A 14,876-nucleotide genomic window follows, 5' to 3' on the forward strand; every position below is an offset into this window, starting at 1 on the left:
TCTTCTTTGGTTTTCGTCAGTTGTTATTTAACAACTGGAATCCTCTGGAACGATGGAAATTCAAGTCAAATAAATTAACAGACATGTGAAATAAAACAAAAAAAATCTATATATTCTATTTTATTTTATAATAAAAATTATAATAAAAATATATAATAAAAAAATTGTAATTATTATATTAATTCAAAATTAGCGACGGGCGTAACAAATTAAAATATTTTTATAAAAATAGACAGTACAATATTTATTCAAACGTAGACGAATTAAAACATCCTAATCGTTGTCTGTGATCACGAAAACTGTAAAGGATTCGAAATGTCAGAAATAATATTATAGTAGATAGCGGCTTGGCTCTGCCCCTGGCATTGCTGAAGTCCATGGGCGACGGTAACCACTCACCATCCGGTGGGCCGTATGTTCGTCTGACAATAAATGACAATAAAAATGACAATAAAAAACGCGAGATGAAACTGTAAATGTATTTTACATTAAAATTAAATTATATTAAGTAAAACTGTGCGGAAATGTTTTTCTTCAACGGCCGTCTGGTGTAGTGGTAAAGTGACATGGTCACTACACAAGGGGGTCGCGGGTTCGAATCCCGCCAAGGGAAGATATTTGTATGATAAATATAAATGTCTTTTCCAGGGTTATGGATGTATATTAAAATATATGTATGTGTACAATAAAAATCTTACATTTATATCCGTTATCTGGTACCTGTAACACAAGTTCTTTACGAACTTATCACGGGACCAGTTAACGTGGCGTGATTGTTAGTAAATATTTATTTATTTATTATTTATTTATTCTTCTAATTATTACTCTAATAATAATCCTAACGCTTAATCATCTCTTGTATTTTGAACATTAAAATTAAGCTGTGATTTAATCAACGGTTAGAACAGTGAAATCAATCAATTTGATAAGACAAGACTATTATACACTAGGATCGAATATAATTACTTAATTTGACTTTTGGGTATATGTAGTTCCAAAATGAAAACGGAATGTTAGTTTTCCTTCGGTTAGCAATTCAAACCTTCAAAATTCATAGTATTATTACTACCAATAAATATATCATATTATCGTTTTGTTTTTATTAAGTGACAAAGACAACTATGATTCATGTACCATTTATTATGACATTAATTTTAGTATTCAATTTGAATTTAAGTTATATCAAAATATTGTAGTATATCATAACAATATCGATATTAAGACGATTGAGTAGCATAAAACGAAGATAATTAAATAACATTTATTATTCACGATAAGGTGAAAGATTAAACAAATTAAGAAGAGAGTTTTAATTTAGTTTGTATTTTTATTGTATTTTCCGTTGTAATATTTAATTGAGAATTAGGCCTCATGTCATTGAGGCTGTATTTTTATTGTATTTTCCGTTATAATATTTAATTGAGAATTAGGCCTCATGTCATTGAGGTTGTGAACATCATGTTAGTCTAAGGATCGGTTACCTAAACAGGTAATAAAAAAAAAAAATGCGAAGTAATGTCAGAATTCATGTTGCCACGGTTGGCCGGATAATTAGAACTAATCATACTATCTAGACCCGAAAAAACATAGTTACATCCAATTCTTCGCCCGTAAATGTAGTTGCCTAAGTTTTTCTAACTCACCTACATCTGTTTTACCATCTAACTTATTCTGGGGCAACGGTGGAATATCTAAATGAAAGAGACTAAATAGGTTATAGTTGGGTAGGCGGAGTTCACTCAACGTCTCCAAGACTGAGTGAGCGCTTGCTGAAACATCACCACTATTAAAAAACTTGTGAGCACCTCATCTATTTCATAAAAATGATTGTGTAGATATACGAATAAATAATAGTTTAAAAAAACTAACAAAATACGCTTTTATAGAAAACCCAACTAAAAAATTTAAAATAAATTTTAATAAATTAGAATTAGAAATAGTTTAAGAAAAAATTATTTTATTGTAAAAAAGCGTGGGGTGCTTTTCAGGATATTATCAAAATAATCCTTGTACTCATATCTGTTCATAAAATATTTATAACTACTGATACGATGCACCCCACGCTTTTTTTACAATAAAATAATTATGTCTTACACTATTTTTTATTCAAATTTATTAAAATTTATTTTCTATTTTTTAGTTGGATTTTCTATAAAAGCGTAATTTTTTAGTTTTTTTAAACTATTATTTATTTTTAATTTTTTAGTTAAATTTCAATTTTTTCAATAAATATTTTTAATATTGAATTGTCATCGGTCCTTAATAAGTATACCAAATTTCGAGTTAATCAGACGTCTTGAAGGGGTTCAAAATCATGTTTAAAGATTCCGTTACAAACATACATACGTCTGAAGCTAATAAAAGCGTATTAAAAAGGGAAGATCTTCCACCTAACGGGTGATATTGCTCGGTAGACCGACGGTCCGAATGTTGTTGTTCGGAACTTGTATATATGCAAGGTTATGTTGAAAATGTCGTAAGCGAGATTCAGGTATCTGTCAAATATCTTGTGTTCTATGATGGCTATCCGCCACAATCATCGATGCTCGGTGACGACGAGTCGTGGAAGGCGATGCTCGACTTCTGCGAGTGCACCATCTCGCAGAAGGAGGCGGCGGGGCGCGTGAGAGACGCACAGGCCCGCCGCCGTCGAGCGGGGGCCAGGGAGGCGGATATCGCCCACGCCCTGGCCCTCTAAGTGTTTCGGGTCCCCTCACATGTCGGCCTGGGGACCGGCGAAGGGGGCCTAAGAAGACGACGTGCAAGCTGCTCTGCACGCGTTTTATGCATGAGCATCCGGGTGATGGAAGGCCGGCTATCCTCAACCCACGCTGGTTCTGACCCAGCGGGGTATTCCGTAGGATAGACCATTCTAACCGGCGCCATCTAGGCGGGCTTCGGATAGCCTGCCGACCGAGAGGGCTGGTGGTCGTGACGCCGACGACCGCCAGTCCGGCGTCCCGAGGAGGAGGGTGATGGGAGAGATGTGCTCCGCACTAAACGCTTCACTTTCCCCCCTTTGCCTTTTCATGAGTTTTGTCTCATGCGAGGTTTGGACGTTGGTTGTTGAGAGACAGGAGGTTTTAGTCGGTTCGACTCCGACATGCCCCGCCCTCCATCCCCAGTGAAGGGCGGAAGTCCGGCGATTTCCTCCTGACCAATAATAAAGAAAGATGTACGTACGCGCTTAGCTTGAAGGTTCCTCGTTTGAGAGAAAGTTGGAGTAGCGTAAACTTTTTCATAGCATAATTCTCATGTCAGAGAATTTCTGTACTGGTGCTAGGACCTCTTGTGAGTCCGCACGGGTAGGAACCAACACCCTGCCTGTTTCTGCCGTGAAGCAGTAATGCGTTTCGGTTTGAAGGGTGGGGTAGCCGTTGTAACTATACTGAGACCTTAGAACTTATGTCTCAAGGTGGGTGGCGCATTTACTTTGTAGATGTCTATGGGCTCCAGTAACGACTTAACGTCAGGTGGGCTGTGAGCTCGTCCACATATCTAAGCAATAAAAAAAATTTTTTTTGTCTGAACTATTTTTAAACTAAATAAAAGGTTGATTTCGAAAATTGATTGATTCTTGATATATTAAATAACTTTTTGTGGGGTTTTTTTCAATAAAATAATTATAATAATCCAAAAAAAAAAAACTAATAAAATTTGATATTTTTATCTTTCTGGTATTTCAAAGTTTCAGCATTGATAATAGTATCTAAACTGCAAATCATAGAACCAAATACGGATTAAGGAAAAAGGAAAAACGAAAGTAAGAAACGAAATGAGTCCTTGTGACACGTTCGAATAGATATACTACTGGACATATAACCAAAAGAGCGTTGACGAGAAACCGGCGAACGGTCTTAAAACCCACGCCAATTTCCTATGAAGCATGATAAGAGGATATTACATTTTTTACTGGTGGTAGGTCCTTTTGTGAGTCCACACGGGTAGGTGCGGACTCACAGCCCACTTTGTGTTTTTAAGTGGTTACTGGAGCCCAAAGACATCTACGACGTAAATGCGCCACCCACCTTGAGATATAAGTTCTAAGGACTCAGTAGAGTTACGACGGCTGCCCCACCCTTCAAACCGAAACGCATTACTGCTTCACGGTAGAAATAGGCAGGGTGGTGGTGTCTACCCGTGCGCAAGAGGTCCTACCACCAGTAATTACACAAATTATAATGTTGCTGGTTTGATTTTTATTACACGATGTTATTCCTTCACCGTGGAAGTCAATCGTGAACATTTATTAAGTACGTATTTCATTAGAGAAATTGGTACCTGCCTGCGGGATTCGAACACCGTTGCATCGCTAAATACGAATGCACCGGACGTCTTATTCTTTAGGCCACGACGACTTAAGTATAGTATCAGCATTAAGTATAGTTGCTTAGGGACTTGTAGACGGTTCGTGTATATACGCTTATAAACAAAGCGTCTACAACTCCGAAAACGGAACATAAAGTAATAGCATTTTCATCTGTTGTCGTGAGTTTTAGACCCATTTAAAACTAATTTTACGGTTTTATCTCGAGTTTATTATTTTAACTTAATTACTTTCGTCCATTGTGCTAACGATCTTCCAATTACGACGACAACGAATAACAATTTACTAGAGCGTGACCCCGAAAACTGTGAACTATTAAAATTTGAAACGTCTAGAACACTCTAGAAGAATTTTACTTCTTCAGGGACATTGGCACATGTGAATGTTTGGTATATTTATTTGTGTTATTTACATATTTAATTGTACGATATATGTCTGCATATGTAGACATATTTTTTGTATTAATCAATAAAATCGCTATGTTTGAAATATATTTTTTACTCATTGAATCGTTTTCAGTATAAAATGATAAGACGCAAAAACATATTCATGTATTTTTGGTACATTAATAAAATCGTCCCTGAAGAGGTTAAATTGGAATTAATAGACACGTCATCAAAGCGTAAAAGTAGCTTTAATTGCAAACTTCCGAAGCTTGTATACATATGTATATTACGTAATATTATTGGGAGGTGATAGAAGGTAAGCCCTAGTCATACGTTACTATTTGAAGGTTGGAATAGCTCTAATTCAATTCGCGTCTAATGATGACGACGGCATTCACGTTGTCTATACCGGTACCACTTAACACCAAGTGAGCCGTGAGCTCCTTCACTAATACAATATATATACAATAATAATAATAATCATTCTAGTAAAATGCATTAACAAACATACCTATAACACATACCTATACCTATTACAACATACCTATTACAACACATACCTATTACAACATAAATAACCATTCTCTGTCCGTTTTTTATCCGAATTAACTTAAACGTAATTTATCCGGCTAATACAGGACGTGTCCCATTGAAATCTTGTTGAAAAGTCGACCTAGCATCATTGAAACACGGCGTGAACAACGATTGCCATTAACCACTTACTATCAATCAAAATGTCCATTCAAATGGGGCACTACGCGCTCTGTTCGATATTCTGATTCGAAAATATCAAATAACTTGTCTGGCATTTCCGATTTAGTCGCTTATTAAAAACATAATCATTATTACTGGTGGTAGGACCTCTTGTGAGTCCGAGCGGGTGGGTACCACCACCCTGCCTATTTCTGCTGTGAAGCAGTCATGCGTTTCGGTTTGAAGGGTGGGGCAGCCGTTGTAACTATATTTGAGATCTTAAAACTTCAAGGTGGGTGGCGCATTTGCGTTGTGAATGTCTATGAGCTCCAGTAACCACTTAACACCAGGTGGGCTGTGAGCTCGTCCACCATTCTAAGCAATAAAAAAAGATTATTCTGGCTTCACGTACATATAGGTGAGCTCACGGGGCTCATCCTGCAAGACTTAGCTAACATAAGCCCTTCACATATTATTATGTAAGCTGATACTGTAATATATATCGGGTTGAGCTCTTGCCGATCATCCCATCTGTCCTCGTGGTCAGACATTTTGAGGGTTTAATTCCGAATAGGCACACAACTAAATAATCCCTGACTAGAAACACGGTGACCTCAGAGGTGCGCGCGATCGCAACGGTGCCTCAAAAAAAGAATAAATGCTCTCTCAAATGACTGTCTAGCCATCCGACTGTCAGAGACTAAGTTCTTAAGTGTCACACGTCGTCCACAGATTAACTGACACTTGCCATACGTCAATATCAAATGAATGAGTCTGCCAATAATCAATTACGATCGTAGCGCCATCTCCGATTCCACCCGGGTAATTAACTTGACGTTTTCAATCTAATAAATCAAAGATATTTCCCTTTTTTTTTATGAGGCTATTTCAGCTTCACCCTAACATGTAGGTGAGCTCACGGGGCTCAAACCGGAAGTGTTGCTAACACTGGCCCTAGCAAGAGCAGTGCTTCGCAGAATCTACCACCGGATCGGAAACGCGACCTGTTGAGAAGATCCGGCGAGAAACTGTGTTTTTTTTATTGCTTAGATGGGTAGACGAACTCACAGCACACCTGATGATAAGTGGTTACTGGAGCCCATACACATCTACAACGTAAATGCATCACCCACCTTGAGATATAAGTTCTAAGGCCTCAAGTATAGTTACATGTGTCTATGGGTTAATTCACTCGTCTAGCTCTGCGTGATATTTCCACTATATGCTCCGATATATATATATTTTTGTTAGTGATTACCAGCGACAGAAACATATTACAAACATATATCAATAAAAATAAAGATCAGAGGCTCTTAAATTTCGAACCTACAACTCACTGGAGATGTACGGTATAACGTTCACCCACAAAATGGCCGTCTTTTAAATTACAGCAATACCCCGGGAAATATTTTATTTTGTTGTTTTTGTTTCTTTTTTTTTATATAAATATTTTACCGCCGTAACTCAGGGGGGTTGTAGAATAACAGTTTTGTTCACCCTTTATACACGAGAACCTTATAAATAAGGGTGACTACACGTTGAGAGATGTAGGATGGCAATGATAATGTGTGCTCTGTGAGAGCGGAGTGGATATTTTCTTAGAGTAAGTGGACTTTAGATGATATTGAATCATAAATTCACGAGCAAACTGGACGGGTGTTTTAGGGTGTATAACAACAAAAAGCTACTTCTTGTATTTTTATTACAATTTAAAAAAAAAAAGTTCTGGACCAGGTTGTATTTTTTATGTATGCTCCCTCAAAAAATTTTACTAAGCTGATTTTCATAATTTCTTTCTATTTGTCATCTGGTAATTTTCTTCTTTTTTTATTGCTTAGATGGGTAGACGAGCTCAAAGTCTACCTGGTGATAAGTTACTGGAGCCCATAGACATCTACAACGTAAATGCCCCACCCACGTTGAGATATAAGTTCTAAGATCTCAGTATAGTTACAACGGCTGCCCTATACCCTTCAGACCGAAACGCATTCCTGCTTCACGGCAGAAATAGGCAGGGCGATGGCACCTACCCGCGCGGACTCACTAGAGATCCTACCACCAGTAATAAAACAAAACCTTAAGATTAGGTCGAATACATTATTGGGTTAAGCACGAATGATTTTCAAAAGCTTATGTATCACAAACAGATAAAATAAAATTTGTAGTTTAAAACTACAAAAAAAACAGGCTTAAACAGCAATTTCGTCTTTTTTTTGTCGCATCAATACAGGTCACAATATTAGATCATCATCATCATCATCATCATCAACAGCCCACAGTCATCCACTGCTGGACATAGGCCTCTCCCAATCTACACCACTGAGCCCGGTCTGCTGCTCTCCTCATCCACTTCTTGCCGGCCGCCGTGCGGAGGTCATCGCACCATCTAGCCATATTAGATCGTAGTTATAAAACTATTATAGTATTGTCATAGGTCCTTGATGCGTGTGCAATATCTCAAATTAATCTGACATCTTGAATCTGTCAAAATGACATTCAAAAATACCGTCACATGGAAACAAACGTGCATACATACCACGCTAATAAAAGAGTATTAATGTTTACAGGTATCCAATAATTATCAGAAATTATGGTCAACCTATGCTATGCTATGAGTATAACATTTTCCCTCATACGTTCAATGTATCCGGCGGTTGCGAACGTGTAATATTTTTACAGCGAGCCGACACGAAATGATGGCTTCATTTTAAAAAATGCGTTATTCTTACGTCGTTTAGGCTCATTGTACCGATGATAAGGCTGTGAGTTTGAAATTGTGTCACAATCTTGGTACCAATTTTTCTAAAGGAATACCTACTTAACAAATGTTCACGATTGAGTTCCGCGCTGAAGGAACAACATCGTGTAATAAAAAAAGATGTGTGGTGTCGTGGGACACCGGATAGGAACTAAGTTCCTTATTATAAAAATATTAATTTAAGTTCTATTCGAGGTATAAAGAAAATAAAACTAGAGGTTTCGCAACAACCCACGGTCATTCGGTAACGTGTGAACTTATTGTGGTACACTTCATTTGTGGTTGTTTGCATAAGAGTTAGTGTATTGCGCAAACGAACGCTCTGAGATCGTGGTCCATGAATGATAAACAAATATGTTATTTATGGTATGTTATTACAAAGATAAGTCGTACACTGTGTGCATCTATATATATAAAAATGAATTGCTGTTCGTTAGTATAGAGAAGTCCAGAGAAGGTTTAAAAGGTAAATAAATGAATGAAAATGCTTGGAATTAAATAAAAATAACAATTTTGTTTTTCCTTTGATGTTGAAATCCCATCGGACGGATTCCTTTTGTCTTTTATCTATCGATTGAAGCACTACGAAGTCTGCCGGGTCAGCTAGTATAATATCAGTATATATATATATTTTACTGGATTGGTACACCACGCGTAATTCTTTTCTAAATGATTCTCGTCCACCTGATGGTTGTCTGGGAGAGATCACTCTTAGCGATAAGACCACCAATTGTACTTTTTTAATGTATCACACTGTTTATTTCTTTTTTGGTGTACAATAAAGAATACTCTTTCTCTCTCTCTCTCTCTCTATAATGCAAACTAGAGGTCGAACTAGAAATCGACATAATTACTTCAGTACGCCGCGTAGGGCACCGGTGACCTACGCGGCACTCAACGTGTTAAGGGCCCGTTAGTTCTGACGCGTAATGATTCATTCGACTTTTATGGACATCCCTTAATACTTGTGGTCCCGCAGTAGTCGAATTTCGACTATAATTAATTGAAATTGTAAGTTTGTACACTATTGTAATTCTATTTTCAAAGACTTCTATAATCACAAATTTCACCAAGACTACACTATAAAAAAAATTTAATAAAGACAAACAATATTTAATCTATTCTCAATATCACCACAGACGTCAAGAACAAAAGTTTGACAATAAATAAATGGTATGCCAGCGTGTGTGCGTCAAATAAATGAAAGTGTGTGTAGTGTTTTTTTTTATTGTTTTAATGTATTTTTTAGGCATAATTTTTTAAAAATATTAAAATCCTGCACTCCTTTCTCTATATTTTCTATAAGTGTGGGAAATTTCATACTCCTCCGTCCGCGCAATTTTCTTAAAAAGGGATACAAAGTTTTTGCTTCACGTATTAATATATAAATTAGCACTCGTATCTCAAGGTTTTTTTTTTTATTTTTTATTTTTTTATTGCCTTGTAGGCGGACGAGCATACGGCCCACCTGATGGTGAGTGGTTACCAAAAGGTGGCTGGGTACTACAAGCGCCTAGCAGCGCATTAAAGCCCTTGCCTAATCGAGGCCTTGAAGATAAATAATTATCTAGGACCCTTAGACCGCTCACAGTTTAATGTTTGTTTGTTTTTGTTTGCCTAGTTACTTACTAGGATGCAGAATGGATCCCAAAAAACGGGGGGTTTTATCTGAACCGCTATAAATTTCGCGTTGACAACATTAATTGGTCGAACCAGAAAGTTTATTGAAAACTATATCAGATCTGCGGGTTGGTTTGTTTTGCGAGTGCATACCTAACGTAAGTATTTCTTCGTCAAAATGTATGCGAAATACGACCTATACTTTATTATCTAATATGGTGCAGCCAAAAATTTTTTTTTTTTTTTTGAGTTTTAACTAATTTATAATTGGAACGAAGTTCCTTACGGCAGGCTTGGAGGGGATAGGGATTTTGCTGCGCGACCGAACTGAAAAAAATGTGATAGTAAAACCGTAAGAAAAAATCCGTGGAAAAAAGTGCGTGGAATAAAACCGTTAAATGAGACGTGCGCAGGCGCGACAGTCGTATACACAAGCGAGTAGTGTATAATACCTTTCTCTTTCTTTTTGTAATTATTTCTATTTCTATGTAATTTTATATTGTCAAACAAAAATAAAGAGACATATTTTGTTATTTTAATTGATAATTTGAATTACGATTTTGTTTATTTTACGTATTTTATTATTTCTTAAAATACTGAATTTCCTAAATACTTTCCTGTACTTAAATAAAAACTAATCAACAAAATTTAAGAGAAAAATCAAGAAAACCTACATAAAATTGAGCAGGCTTCTTTTTTTTGCAAATTGTGTCGATTCTTCATTAGCCGAAGGAATTCATTCTTACATGGTGTCCCACGACACCACATTTGTATTTTTTTTAAATTACTTTTATGGTTTGATATCCCGTTTTTTTTCTCTCAATATAATATGTTGTAATATAATAATGTGTTGATTGATATATTCAAATATCGAAGAATAACATTTACATCGTCCGCGACCACGAAAACTGTAAAGTACTCGAAATGTCGGAAATAATATAGTGACAATAAAAAAAAGGGTGCGTGTACTTACGTACGCGCGTAAGAAGTTATACTTTATTTTTATTAAATTAATTTCTTTTTTTTTAAATAATAAATAATTAATAATAAATATTTAACGTTAATAATATAATAATGTTTAGTATGAATTATATTACTAAAAAATTAATGCTAATAACACTTTTTGTTACGAGTGTACATGCGCGAAAGTTCACCTGCGGCTATATTCAGACTGGCCAAGTTACGTCGGTCGTATTGTAATGAGCGATTTAGTGGGCAACTTCATTCTGTTAATTTTGTGTCACGGTGCGCGCGCATCGTAAAATTTCACTCTCATCAATTTTTCATAACGCGCCTAAAGAAGTATAACTTCAAAAAAATCCGTAAGATTCATTCATATAAGAAGTTTTATTTATGTCTACGACTTGCAAAAATCGATGAGACTAATTGAATAATGTATTTTAACTGACTGCAGAAGTGTGTAATGTTTTCCAAGCGTATATCTGATTCTTTGGACTGTTATAGCCATGGAGCATTAACGATTTGTTTTAGTAACGATTACAAGTTTTTACATGATTAACACTTTTTTTTTATTGCTTAATTGGGTGGACGAGCTCACAGCCCACCTGGTGTTAAGTGGTTACTGGAGCCCATAGACATCTACAACGTTAATGCGCCACCCACCTTGAGATGTAAGTTCTAAGGTCTCAAGTATAGTTACAACGGCTGCCCCACCCTTCAAACCGAAACGCATTACTGCTTCACGGCAGAAAGAGGCAGGGCGGTGGTACCTACCCACGCGGACTCACAAGAGGTTCTATCACCAGTAAGATCATATTGGTCAGATCTCAATTAAATTTAGATGCAACCAAAGAAGTGGCTTGTACTAATTCCAAAAATGAAGAATTGACGAGAAAATATAATTGAAGGAGTAATAAATAAAACATATGCGAGAATAGCTTGTGTGTAATTTTAATTGTTAACTTTTTTTTTTATTGCCTTTGTAGGCAGACGAGCAAACGGCCCACCTGATGGTGAGTGGCTACCATCGCCCATGGACTTCAGCAATGCCAGGGGCAGAGCCAAGCCGCTGCCTACCGTTTAATACTCTCCACAAGCCTCGTTTGAAGAAGGACATGTCATAGCGCTCGGGAAACACCGTGGGGGGGAGCTCATTCCATAGCCGGATGGTACGTGGCAAAAAAGACCTCTGGAAACGCACTGTGGATGACCGCAGTGGCTCCAGGTAGTATGGATGAACTCTACTCCGGTGGCGGGCGGTGCGATGGTAAAAACGAGATGCCGGTATCATCTTGAACAATTCCTCAGAGCAACTATACTAAATGATACTTTACTAAATTTATACTATATACTAAACTGTACTATACTAAATTGTTAACTATAATACAGTTAGCTAAGGAGCCATTCCAGCTACGCCAGGACGGGTGGGTGAGCTCACGGGCTCAACCTGAGAGAATCTGCTTACACGAGCCCTATTAAGAGCAGTGTTTCGCAGAATCTACCACCGGATCGGAATCGCGACTCCCTGAGAAGATCCGGTGAGAAACTCAGTTGGCTGTGTTTACGTACGGGTGTGTTTAATAATATAAAACATATTTTATGATTGATTTTGAAGTCGTCGTGGCCTAAAGGATAAGACGTCCGGTGCATTCGTGTTGAAGCGATGCAACGGTGTTCGAATCCCGCAGGCGGGTACCAATTTTTCTAATGAAATACGTACTCAACAAATGTTCACGATTCACTTCCATGGTGAAGGAACAACATCGTATAATAAAAATCAAACCCGCATAATTATAATTTGCGTAATTACTGGTGGTAGGACCTCTTGTGAGTTTGCACGGGTAGGTACTTACACCTCGCCTATTTTTGCCGTGAAGTAGTAATGCGTTTCGGTTTGAAGGGTGGGGCAGCCGTTATAACTATACTTGAGACCTTGTTATCTCAAGGAAAGGTGGCGCATTTACGTCGTAGATGTGTATGGGCTCCAGTAACCACTTAACACCAGGTGGGCTGTGAGCTCGTCCACCCATCTAAGCAATAAAAAAAATGGGTACCCTAATACCTTAACACATGAAACATCCATTGTCAAACTTACTTGAAAAAGTACATCCAATCATACATACAATAAGTAGAATAACTAGCTAGCATTTTAAATTAATGATGATGATGATGATGATGGAAAATATAAAGACATATTTCCAGTGCATATCTCAAATTCATGAGTTAGCAACAATCATCCGTACAATGCCATCCAATTTACTTGAATAAGTAATAGTTTAAAAAAACTATAAAAATACGCTTTTATAGAAAATCCAACTAAAAAATAGAAAATAAATTTTAGTAAACTTGAATTAAAAATAGTGTAAGAAAAAATATTTTATTGTAAAAAAAGCGTAGGGTACTTTTCAAGATATTATCAAAATAACCCTTCTACTCATATCTGTTCATAAAATATTTAAAACTACTGATTTATTATTAGCTTTTTTAAATTATTATTTAATTTTCATTTTTTAGCTGAATTTCAATTTTTTCAATATTTGTTTATTTTTTTTTGTTAATATAGTATTGTCCTCGGTCCTTAATAAGTATACCAAATTTCGAGTTAATCCGACGTTTTGAAGGGGTCAAAATCATGTTCAAAGATTCCATTACATACTAACATATATTACATAGTACGTCTGAAGCTAATAAAAGCGTATTAAAAAGTACATTCCATATTCTAACGATGACAGCAAGCGGAATAACTAGCTAGCATTTTAAACGCGCTATGGAAAATATAAAGACATATTTCCAGTGCATATCTCAAATTCATGAGTTAGGAACACTCATCCATACAATGCCATCGAATTTATACGCTTTCAGTAAAATTGAGACTGGAATATTTATATCGCGCTCGTTCCTTTACGAAATATTTCAATACAAAGAAATAGACTTGTCTATACTTACTCATCATATTATAAAGAGGAAAGATTTGTTTGTTTGTTTGTATTGAATAGGCTCCGAAACTACTGAACCGATTTGAAAAATTCTTTAACTGTTTGGAAGCTACACTATTCCCGAGCGACATAGACTATAATCTTTTTTGAAAAAATTAGGGATCCTTACTAAAATTCCAATAATGTAACCAAAGGTGTAAAAAAATTACCTAAAATATTCTTTACATCGCGTGCTTTGCGAAAACTTTTGACGATAGAATAAAATAATGTACTACGACTTTGTAGAACAAATTATTATTTACAAAAAGTGGCGCGACAGCATATGTCTAACTATTATAGCTATGCCGCAATAAGTATTCTTTTATTTAAAAAAATAAAACAACGTCAAATGTCGTTGAAATTTTTGTAAAAGATCCGAGCGGAGCCGGAGCGAGCCGCTTGTCATAAAATAAACTTCTAAGAAATCCTCGTGTGGGACTTTTAGTTTTACGTATAATTCGTATTCATATGTCGTATCGCTCTTGTCGGAGCGGTCGTGGTCGTCATCCAGTATCATTGCTGTGGGCAGATGTTATGCGCCTCACGAGCAATCACCACTCCTTCCGGTTTGTGGTGGGTCTGGTACACTCAAACAGCCGCCAACTGCCGACTTGATCTGGTCAGTGCATCGCATGGGCAACCTTCCACGCGGTCTGGTGCCTTCTACTTTGCCCTGAACGACAAGGCGCCCTATGAAGACATTTCCTGCATTTTTTTTACGTATAAGATTTGTGGAATTCGCGCTCATCGTATGATAAGTGATTCCAAGAGTCTATAGGCATGATGACAATGCCACCACCTACTTTGAGGCATGAGGTTGAATTCTTTATTACCTAGTGGCTGCGTTTTTAAAACTCAGTGCATGAATACTTCACAGCAGAATAGACTCCTGTGGACCAAATGGTAAACAGTCGACGTCGCCCAAAACACGGCATCTCCGATCCTCCCGATCCACTAACGGTGCTTTTAGGTACCTCAAGCACCGGTCATCGTTCTCGTCGAATCCGTCGCTTGCGACGAAGGGCTCGGCGAGCAAATTACGCTCGCTAAATGCGAGACGCTGATGTGTCTCTCTAGAATACTCTAGATCATCAGCTTAGGTAGAAAAAAAACTGAAAATGCGCAATTGTGGTACGCATCAGTTTTTCCTTTCCGAC

At 37.0% G+C, this 14,876-nt stretch overlaps 1 protein-coding gene across 1 annotated transcript in view; it reads left to right on the forward strand.

The window, feature by feature from the left end:
* The window catches only part of LOC101737324 (uncharacterized), a 168,791-nt gene that overhangs the window by 270 nt on the left and 153,645 nt on the right, over positions 1–14,876 (forward strand). The window lies entirely within an intron of this gene.

This window comes from Bombyx mori, chromosome 28, assembly GCF_030269925.1.
Source record: "Bombyx mori chromosome 28, ASM3026992v2".
In the NCBI taxonomy this organism is placed as follows: domain Eukaryota; kingdom Metazoa; phylum Arthropoda; class Insecta; order Lepidoptera; family Bombycidae; genus Bombyx; species Bombyx mori.